Source organism: Amia ocellicauda, unplaced genomic scaffold (genome assembly GCF_036373705.1).
Source record: "Amia ocellicauda isolate fAmiCal2 unplaced genomic scaffold, fAmiCal2.hap1 HAP1_SCAFFOLD_86, whole genome shotgun sequence".
Classification (NCBI taxonomy): Eukaryota; Metazoa; Chordata; class Actinopteri; order Amiiformes; family Amiidae; genus Amia; species Amia ocellicauda.
In genome coordinates this window covers 257501-269017 of record NW_027103012.1, presented here as the reverse complement: position 1 = coordinate 269017, position 11517 = coordinate 257501, and the positions used below count along the sequence as shown (strand labels likewise).

The 11517-nt window shown below is 43.7% G+C and overlaps 1 non-coding gene and 1 pseudogene across 1 annotated transcript; both read left to right on the top strand.

The window, feature by feature from the left end:
- The first annotated feature begins 6944 nt into the window (after nt 1-6944).
- Nucleotides 6945-7014, top strand: LOC136744569 (uncharacterized; annotated as a pseudogene).
- A 580-nt stretch (nt 7015-7594) lies between these two features.
- Nucleotides 7595-7671, top strand: LOC136744566 (small nucleolar RNA SNORD66). The gene has a single exon (XR_010816047.1). It is a non-coding gene; the product is annotated as a small nucleolar RNA SNORD66 (small nucleolar RNA).
- Nucleotides 7672-11517: the final 3846 nt, after the last annotated feature.

Sequence of the window (11517 nt, the reverse complement as noted above, 5' to 3'; positions counted from 1 at the left end):
AGTACAGCCACCTGCAGATTCAGCCCGAGTTCAGCCAATCAGCAGAAGAAGGCACTGCTGAGGTCTCGCGGACTCCAACTTTAAAGGGGCAGCTACAGTTCATGAGCTGTGTGAGTGACACAGCAGCAACACCATCGTGTGATTAACTGCATCAACTCAGAATTGTTCCTCTTAGAAAACGCAGGGGGACGGGGGCTGTACCTGCAATTAACATTAAGTTTCTGATGTCAACTCTACCAAACCAGTGTGGAGTCCAAAAACACATTTTAGCCGCCAGCAATATTATTTGGCCCCCAAAGCCCCCCAAATTAATTATAAATATATATTTTTAAAAAATGCTAAAAGTCCCAAATGCAATTTTCCAAGAAGGAAGTGACCCAACCTAAATAATGCAAAAGTTACATTTTAACTTAATCAACTTAACTTGTTATGCAAGTGGCGCCCAGCAGCAGATGGAGAAAAACGACACCAGTCAAGTAATTCATTTCAACAGTAATAATTTTGACTTCATTGACTTTACAAACAACAGGAGGGATTAATTGGAGTCTGTTTCTTCTGAGACAAGGCCCATATAACATAACTTCACTGGTTGAGGTAGGATATGTGGCTTAACAGCGTCTGATTTTATTTTTTATTAGGCCTAGTTACAATTGCAACTGGCCAGAAAGGTAGCATCCTACATAAAAGAATAATTAAAAGAAAAAGAGGCAATGTCTGTGTCTTAATGTCTGTATCGGGAGTCTGGATAACCTGCTCCTGTAATGACAAAACAAACAGAAAATACTGTCAGCTTGAGACCTAAAATAGCCCTGGATAAGCACCAATTATAATAATAATAATAATAATAATAATAATAATAATAATAATAATCACAATAATGTTAGGAGCCTATATGACTATTTATTAAATACTAAGTTACTTACTTAATGGGAAAAGTTGCATTTCCCCTCAGACACGATCTTTTGGATGTCAGGTGAGAGGGATGTGATTCTGATGCGCAGGCAGTCCTCGATTGACTCGTGTGAAAGCCGGTTCCTGTCGTGAGTCTTCATTGCATTCAGAGAGGAAAATGAGGAGTCACAGGTGTACGTTGGTCCAAAAATTGTTAGCACATAAAACGCAAGTTTCTTTATTATGCTGTATTCCTCTGAGCATGCCACCCAAAACGCACACAAGGACTCGGCACTCCTATGTGCATCCCTGATTTGGCTCGACGTCTGGAATTCAGTCAGCTCATAGGGGTGCCTTATCCAGCGAGGGTATCGTTGTCTTATCAAGGGAGGAGAATTCTCCACCTGGACGGACTGTGAAAGGATCACGTACAAACGCAATGATGTCCTTGGGCATGCTGTAGTCTTCAAATCTGGTGTAGAAGTTGTCCCTCAGCTGCTTGATAAAATCTTTCATCACCTCTGTGACAATACTGCAGCCTGGTCCCTCTGCCTGTCGTTTCTTCAGTGTGCTGAAGTGCAGTAGCCTTCCAGATGACAAGTCCAAATCGAACAAGTCAAGCTTCCTAGTAAAGGTTTTCCACCATGTCCACGACTGTTGTCATTCTAACTACAGATTTAACCAGTTTAAGTGACAGAATATGTCAGCCAAGAAAGCATCATTAGAGAGGAATTCCACAATTTCCAAAATATGAAGGTGGTCAGCTGCAGTCCTCATTTTGCTTTTTCTGAGAAAATCCACAACCTGGTCATGCAGCTCACAGAATCGTTCTAGAGCTTTTCCTTTACTCAGCCAGCACACTAATCATTGTGGGTGGCCTCCTCTGATTCTGTCACAAGCTTGTGGTGTTGGGTGCTTGATGTAGTGATACATAAATAAAAACATTAACGTATTTAAGAAAGCAATAGGCTATTAGTCTTGTTGTTTTCATTGATTCTGTTGGTTGCATTTTAATTATTACTGCATTTGAAAATGACCCCGCTAATACGCAGAGTTGCAGCAACTTAATAATACATGTGTTAGGTGGGAAGCTCTTTTTAATTGTTGTTTTATAAACAACAATCCCGAAATCCCGGGATTGATTAAAGTGCCCGGTATTGGATTCCCTACCCGGCACCCCTCCTTTCCACAATGTGCAGGGCCCCTCTCTGTGAATGCCAATGTGGACTGTCATTAAGTGCTGTCTGTGTGTGCAGGGCGAGGAGGCCAAGGGCAAGCGTCGCCGCCGGGCACTGGGCAACATCCAGTTCATCGGGCAGCTCCTCAAGGTGAAGATGCTCAATGAACACCATGCACAACTGCATCATCGTCAAGCTGCTGAGAAAGCAGGACGAGGAGTCCCTGGAGTGCCTGTGCCGACTCCTCTCCACTATTGGCAAGGACCTGGACTCGGAGAAGGCAAAGGTAATGCCGCTATGCCAGACCGTGCCCTGGCTAAACATCCAGGAACGTCAGACTGCATACTGGTCCTCATATTCTTCTCTAGACATAATGAGCCAATACTGGAGTGGCAAGTTTGCCAGAAGAGTAAATTCCATCTCACTGACACTCCTGCGTTGTTTTAAAATTAGCAAACTAGCCTTTCTTCTGCCATCAGCCTTCTAGAGTCACTGGGCCTCTAGACAGTGGTCTGAATAACTGCTTCTGTGCATCTGCAAGAGCTTTCCAGAAGGAACGCTGCTTCACTCAGTAGTATGAAGTTACTGCTCTGCCACGCTGTCTGGACTGTTTTCTAATCGTTCTGTCTGATCGTTTTACAAGCCCCCCATGGACCAGTACTTCAACCAGATGGAGCAGATCGTCAAAGAGAGGAAGACCTCCTCTCGAATCCACTTCATGCTGCAGGACGTCTTGGACCTGAGAAAGGTAATGACTGTTGAAAGAATAGAAACCTTCCTTGCTTTTAGCTTCCCACCCCCCCCATTCCCTGCCTGGCTCTTGTTTTCTCTCTCTCCACTAATCACTGACTCATTCTCCCGTTCCTCAGGATAACTGGGTGTCCAGGAGGGGTGACCAGGGCCCTAAGACAATTGACCAGATCCACAAGGAAGCCCAGTTGGATGAGCACCGTGAGCAGATCAAGGTGCAACAGCAGCTCATGAACAAGCAGGACAACCGACGTGGGGACAGGAATAGTGTCCCTGTCTCCAAGAACAGGCCCATCGACACCAGCAGCCTCAGCAAGATCTCAAAGGTAACTGAGAGACACACACATGCTGCCACCCACTACACCCATCCACTTTTGGAGATTTTACACTCATCTTTTCCACTGTCTGCATAACCCTAAGTATAGTGATACCAAATTGACTTTTACAATGACCTTCAGCAAAACCCCAGTTTCTGATCCCTGTTTTGTTGGCAGCACTTGAGTGGTTTGGCAGGCTGTGTACTTGTTTACATGCTTTAACGTTGGCATATTTGTTCTGTGGATCGTGCTTCTGCTGAACACCTCCATCAAAAATATACAGCATCATAGCTGAGGAAAGTTCAATGAATCTGCCTGCAATAGGATCAAGTCATGAATGTAACTCCAATAGAATGTATACTTAATACAGCTCAAGTAGGCAATTCAGAGATTGTGTGCAATGAGAATCTATTTAGATTGATGTGCTGCCCTGCCCTGCCCAGCTGACTGACTCTTTGTCCCCCCAGCCCTCAGGAATAGGCCACTGGGGCTCCCAGCAGGGCCAGAGAAAGCAGCCACGTAAGATCATTACTGGAGTGTCATTCACAGCTGAAGTGACGCTCAACAAGGCAGAGAAGGCATGGAAGCCAAACATAAGGAAGGCTACCACAGAGGACACCGAGACCATCAAGACAGAGGTATGTACAGGGTTCCAGTCATGGAAAATCCTGGAAAAGTCATGGAAAATGACCAAACAATTTTCAGTCATGGGAAATAGCTACACATATAACCCATTTACAACATACATGGGATATAATGTACACTCTGACAAAAAGAAACAGTTTCATGGTGCAGAATAAAATTGTATTAAATCCTGTTTAAACTTACCTTTTAGTACGTATTCTGTAATACACATTGGTTATTATGAACGTCCCAGATGAATGTGCCAGATATTATGTATACAGGGATTTTCAAGACTTGGGAGAGTCTGTGTGAAGTGCATATACGCTAAGCACAACTCCTATAACCATATAGCAACACAAAGAAGCTCGGTGCGTTCACAACACGCAGACTTCTGGCATTCTGCACAGATTCTCAAGATCATTGGTTGCAATCTTGTACTCCAAATTTACATAATTCTGAACAGAGTCTGACCATTCAGCCAGTAAACCCACAGTGTTTGTGTAGATTCTGAGCAGAATGACGTAAATCTGTGTACATGATCGTGACTAAATTGGTCAGGATCTGCCAGAATGAGGATCTCCCTTTTATGTGAAATAAAGTTAATAGTAAAAGTTAATCACACGCACATCCAACTTAATTAGTAGGTGCAGGGTAGATAAAAATCCATATAAAGTAAAAAGAAAGAAATACCTGCACACTTACCACAGCTCCAATGCACAAATAAAAAGTATTTATGTAACCCATGCTTCACTGGTTTTTAGCAAAAACTTTTCGATCTACACAAGATCTTCAGGATATGGATATATAGACCAGGATATGGATCCTGATGAAGATCTCTTGTAGATTGAAATGTTTTTGTGAAATATAGTTGAACCTCGGATTCAGGAGGAACAATGTGGATTCCGTCCGGGACGCGGAGCAATGGACCTGCTCTTTGTCCTTTCACAGATATTTGAGGGGGCATGGGAGTATGCTAATCCAGTCTACATGTGTTTTGTGGACTTGGAGAAGGCATACGACCGTGTTCCCCGGGATTTCTTGTGGGAGGTGTTGAGGGAGTATGGGGTGCCGGGGCCGCTTATGCGTGCCATCCGGTCCTTTTATTCCCAAAGCAAGAGCTGTGTCCGTATTCTCGGTGTTAGGTCGAAAACGTGGTGGGTGTTGGACTCCGCCAAGGGTGCGTCTTGTCTCCACTCCTGTTTGTGATTTTCATGGACAGGATATCAAGGCACAGCCGAGGTAGAGAGAGTATCCAGTTTGAGGGCTTGGAGGTGGCATCTCTGCTGTTTGCAGATGATGTTGTGCTTCTTGCCCCATCCGACTGTGATCTCAGACACGCACTCGAGCGTTTCGCTGCCGAGTGTGAAGCGGTTGGGATGAGAATCAGCACTTCTAAGTCTGTGGCTATGGATCTCTCTCGGAAAAGAGTGGATTGCCCGCTTCAGGTTAGGGGGGAGCAGCTGCTCTTAGTGGAGGAGTTTAAGTACCTCAGGGTTTTGCTCACGAGTGATGGAAAGGGGGAGCGTGAGATAGACAGGCGGATCGCTGCAGCGTCTGCAGTATTGCGGGCGCTCTATCTGTCCGTGGTGGTGAAGTGGGAGCTGAGACCTCAGACAAGGCTCGCGGTTTACACGTCAATCTACCTCCCCATCCTCACCTGTGGTCATGAACGTTGGGTAATGACCGAAAGGACGAGATCGCGGGTGCAAGCGGTGAAAATGAGGTTTCTCCGCAGGGTTGCTGGACTCACCCTTTGGGATAGGGTGAGGAGCTCAGTAATCCAGGAGAGCCTCGGAGTAGAGTCGCTACTTCTCCAGATCGAGAAGAACCAGTTGAGGTGATTTGGGCATCTGGTAAGGATGCCCCCAGGGAGGCTGCCTGTGCAGCTCTACTGGGCACTCCCCAGTGGGCAGAGACCCCGAGGCCAACAAGTGAGCGCTCTGTTAGAACAAAAACCAGCAGACACAGGGGTTCACCAGGACCAGTGTTGAGAACCCCTGCCTACATTAAATGCTCAAACTTTATGTGTCCGTTGCATTTAAATTATGTAGCCAAATATATGATATGCATATTTATTTAAAATCAAGTAAATAATAATACATATTGTTCTATTCAACAGATAAAAAAGAATTTCAAACCACAAACAAGTTCTACAAAAGTTACCAATATACACTGTTTATCCCAAAGCAAAGAGTTTCTTGTACTGTTTGCACTGTCCTCAATGCCACAATGCTGACCAACCTTCATATGTGTGCCAATCATATAGCGCGATATTAATCACATGACCTCCAGCAAGCGTCTGTTTGTGCTGTACACTGTAAAACAGCTTCGATGTGAGTGCTGACAAGATAATGTCATAATATCAAACAAGCTTGTGAAATAGTGTTTCATAACAAATAATTTCTGAAACTGAAAATAATATTGAGTGTTTAAAATGGGTATAAATCAGTAAAATCCAAACTCCTCAAATACAAAAATCAGGTAATTTATTGGTAAAAATCATTATTTATATATATTGTTTTAAAGAAAGAGAAAAATAATAATAAAAGCTTTTAGGTTTAAACAAATCAGTCATCTAAAATACTTCTTTAGCAGCGTACAGGAATGGATTACTGTAGGCCCTGGCCATTTGTATATAACAATGTTTGAAGGTATGTTTTTATTAATTAATTGAGCTGATTTATAGAAGTTTATATTCAAGGCAATTCAGAAATAATAAAAATACAGACTGTTAATGTTGTTTTGTATAGTTTCTACTGTAATCAACATTTATACTACATATACATTGATCAGATAGTACTAGGTTTACTTTTGCATTTACATCTTTGTGTGCTCTTTATTAGTTGAGGGTAGCATGTTTTATAAAAGTGGATGGATTGGATGGCTGTAAGGGGAGGAGGAGGCTGTCATGACAAAAGCTGATTATGTGGTTCTTTCCTATTGTGTTTATCAATATCTTTATTATTTTCTGTGTGCATTTTCAACTTTCCCGCATTTTATTGTAATAATAATTTAGTTATGGAAAATCAGAAAATAACCATGGAAAAATCATGGAAAAGTCATGGGAAAAAAATATCTGAATTGCGTGGGAACCCTGTATGTAGGAGCAGTGGACACGGTTCTTGTTTGTGGGGTGGGAAAAATAACTTGCTAGTCTTAAAGGGGATTGTGGGTAAACTTGGTGCCCCTGTGTTGATCTCCTTTTAGTGCCATCATGTCTGGACCGCTAATGATGGAAAAGCGGAACTGAGGGGCTACATATGCTCACAAGCATTCACTGCTCCAGTACAAATAAAACCATTGGCCAAGGTTTACAGAACTAACCCTTTTTCCTTCCTTCCCTCCTGCCTCCTTTCCCCTTCACCAGGAGCTATTCCGCAGGATGCGCAGTATGCTGAACAAGCTGACCCCACAGATGTTCCATCAGCTGATGCGTCAAGTGACCGAGCTGACCATCGACACAGAGGAGCGGCTCAAGGGTGTCGTTGACCTTATCTTCGAGAAGGCCATCTCTGAACCCAACTTCTCCATCACATACGCCAATATGTGCCGCTGCCTTATGGAGGTGAGAGAAGGAGTGTGGCAGGGGTGAGTGAGGTAAAAGAGGGAGGAAGGGCATGGTAGAGGGTTGTGAAGATGCTACATGGATCAGATTCGCTTTGTTATGGAATTGTAATTTGTGGGAGCTCAGTTTTGAATGGACCAGCAGATACCGGTCTTGTGAAGAGCATATCAAGAAGTATTGCTGAGATGGCACTAGTGCTCTTGCCATCACTCACCCACACTCTGTGTAAGCCAAGGTGTCGGTTTGTCCCAGTCCGTCTTAGTGTAGAGCTCCAGTGATGATCTCTTATTAGTGCCATGGTGTCTGGGCCTCTGGCATCTAGTGATGGAGGAGAGGATCTGAGGAGCCTCATTGAACACTTTCAGTTTCGTCCCACTCCAGAGTTATCTGGAATTTGTTTTGCATTCAATTCCAAACCATTCAATGAGATGAGCTGCATGAATCCTGGACCCCTGTTCATCTGTGGGTTTTCACCCTGATACCTGTTAAAGCTAGAAGCCAGCCTACCACACAGACTATGCTTAGCTAGTTAAAGTTTCCATCTTTCTTAGGGTTTATGTTCTCCCTCCTCCCCGTTCTGTAGCTCAGCGTCCCTACCACTGGCAAGCCGGGCATGACTGTGACTTTCCGCCAGCTGCTGTTGAGAAACTGCAAGACGGAGTTTGAGAAGGATCAGGGTGGAGACAAGGTCCTGGAGAAGAAGCAGAAAGAGCTGGATGCATGCTTGGTAATAAAAACTAAATTAATAATTTTTTTAATGTAAAGGACTGAAATTTGATAGTCCTTTATTGTAAATAAGGCACAGGTTGGTTGTGCAATCTCAGTATCAATGGGCCAATCATTAAGCAAACATTTGAAGCATCGTGCAAGCATGAATGTAAGTGGTGTGTACGTTTATTTTAAGGACTTTCATTTAGTGCTTGGCCATTTTGGTTCTTGACAACCTCATGTAACACATACCTGTACAACGGGCACGTGGCACAACGGGCTCAGAAATGCAATTTGAGACTTCCCAAAACAATTAGCATTGTGCCTAATTGACCATTGTGGTGCGAGGGCGCCTGCCTGTGGTGCTCTGACTGTCAGTGTTGGCTGGGTGAGGGGGCGGACCTCTGCAGCTCGGTGCAGCAGAGCAGATTGTTGTGATCTGGAGTAGATAGCAAGGCTGGATTTAGTTAATATAAAAATAACACTAGTGAATTAGTCACTATGTGGACAGTAGATAGTCAACCTTTACACCTGTGTTAGTACCAGTGAGAGATCGAGATCAGGCACGAGAAAGTTTTATGTGATCCAGTAATTGCAGTCACATGATTTACTGTGTATGTAGCTCTGGGTCTGATCCAAACTTCAGCGATCTCCTGGCACTAGGGAATCCAATCCCGGGATCTCGGACAGTTTTCTAGTCCCAAAATACCAGTATTGAAAACGTGAAATACACGGGATCAGGCGATTGTGGCTAATGAAAAATGTGACGGCACAGTAATTCTTGAACTCCATGCTGTAAGCTATTTATCAAAGAAAATGTGCAATAATTAATACAGAGGCTCATGATCTGTTCAAAATGTGAATCTGAAGTACAGCCACCTGCAGATTCAGCCCGAGTTCAGCCAATCAGCAGAAGAAGGCACTGCTGAGGTCTCGCGGACTCCAACTTTAAAGGGGCAGCTACAGTTCATGAGCTGTGTGAGTGACACAGCAGCAACACCATCGTGTGATTAACTGCATCAACACAGAATTGTTCCTCTTAGAAAACGCAGGGGGACGGGGGCTGTACCTGCAATTAACATTAAGTTTCTGATGTCAACTCTACCAAACCAGTGTGGAGTCCAAAAACACATTTTAGCCGCCAGCAATATTATTTGGCCCCCAAAGCCCCCCAAATTAATTATAAATATATATTTTTAAAAAATGCTAAAAGTCCCAAATGCAATTTTCCAAGAAGGAAGTGACCCAACCTAAATAATGCAAAAGTTACATTTTAACTTAATCAACTTAACTTGTTATGCAAGTGGCGCCCAGCAGCAGATGGAGAAAAACGACACCAGTCAAGTAATTCATTTCAACAGTAATAATTTTGACTTCATTGACTTTACAAACAACAGGAGGGATTAATTGGAGTCTGTTTCTTCTGAGACAAGGCCCATATAACATAACTTCACTGGCTGAGGTAGAATATGTGGCTTAACAGCGTCTGATTTTATTTTTTATTAGGACTAGTTACAATTGCAACTGGCCAGATAGGTAGCATCCTACATAAAACAATAATTAAAAGAAAAAGAGGCAATGTCTGTGTCTTAATGTCTGTATCGGGAGTCTGGATAACCTGCTCCTGTAATGACAAAACAAACAGAAAATACTGTCAGCATGAGACCTAAAATAGCCCTGGATAAGCACCAATTATAATAATAATAATAATAATAATAATAATAATAATAATAATAATAATAATAATGATAATAATAATCACAATAATGTTAGGAGCCTATATGACTATTTATTAAATACTAAGTTACTTACTTAATGGGAAAAGTTGCATTTCCCCTCAGACACGATCTTTTGGATGTCAGGTGAGAGGGATGTGATTCTGATGCGCAGGCAGTCCTCGATTGACTCGTGTGAAAGCCAGTTCCTGTCGTGAGTCTTCATTGCATTCAGAGAGGAAAATGAGGACTCACAGGTGTACGTTGGTCCAAAAATTGTTAGCACATAAAACGCAAGTTTCTTTATTATGCTGTATTCCTCTGAGCATGCCACCCAAAACGCACACAAGGACTCGGCACTCCTATGTGCATCCCTGATTTGGCTCGACGTCTGGAATTCAGTCAGCTCATAGGGGTGCCTTATCCAGCGAGGGTATCGTTGTCTTATCAAGGGAGGAGAATTCTCCACCTGGACGGACTGTGAAAGGATCACGTACAAACGCAATGATGTCCTTGGGCATGCTGTAGTCTTCAAATCTGTTGTAGAAGTTGTCCCTCAGCTGCTTGATAAAATCTTTCATCACCTCTGTGACAATACTGCAGCCTGGTCCCTCTGCCTGTCGTTTCTTCAGTGTGCTGAAGTGCAGTAGCCTTCCAGATGACAAGTCCAAATCGAACAAGTCAAGCTTCCTAGTAAAGGTTTTCCACCATGTCCACGACTGTTGTCATTCTAACTACAGATTTAACCAGTTTAATTATTACTGCATTTGAAAATGACCCCGCTAATACGCAGCGTTGCAGCAACTTAATAATACATGTGTTAGGTGGGAAGCTCTTTTTAATTGTTGTTTTATAAACAACAATCCCGAAATCCCGGGATTGATTAAAGTGCCCGGTATTGGATTCCCTACCCGGCACCCCTCCTTTCCACAATGTGCAGGGCCCCTCTCTGTGAATGCCAATGTGGACTGTCATTAAGTGCTGTCTGTGTGTGCAGGGCGAGGAGGCCAAGGGCAAGCGTCGCCGCCGGGCACTGGGCAACATCCAGTTCATCGGGCAGCTCCTCAAGGTGAAGATGCTCAATGAGAACACCATGCACAACTGCATCATCGTCAAGCTGCTGAGAAAGCAGGACGAGGAGTCCCTGGAGTGCCTGTGCCGACTCCTCTCCACTATTGGCAAGGACCTGGACTCGGAGAAGGCAAAGGTAATGCCGCTATGTCAGACCGTGCCCTGGCTAAACATCCAGGAACGTCAGACTGCATACTGGTCCTCATATTCTTCTCTAGACATAATGAGCCAATACTGGAGTGGCAAGTTTGCCAGAAGAGTAAATTCCGTCTCACTGACACTCCTGCGTTGTTTTAAAATTAGCAAACTAGCCTTTCTTCTGCCATCAGCTTTCTAGAGTCACTGGGCCTCTAGACAGTGGTCTGAATAACTGCTTCTGTGCATCTGCAAGAGCTTTCCAGAAGGAACGCTGCTTCACTCAGTAGTATGAAGTTACTGCTCTGCCATGCTGTCTGGACTGTTTTCTAATCATTCTGTCTTATCTTTTTACAAGCCCCCCATGGACCAGTACTTCAACCAGATGGAGCAGATCGTCAAAGAGAGGAAGACCTCCTCTCGAATCCGCTTTATGCTGCAGGACGTCTTGGACCTGAGAAAGGTAATGACTGTTGAGAGAATAGAAACCTTCCTTGCTTTCAGCTTCCCATTCCCTGTCTGCCTCTTGTTTTTTCTCTAGCCACTAATCACTGACTCATTCT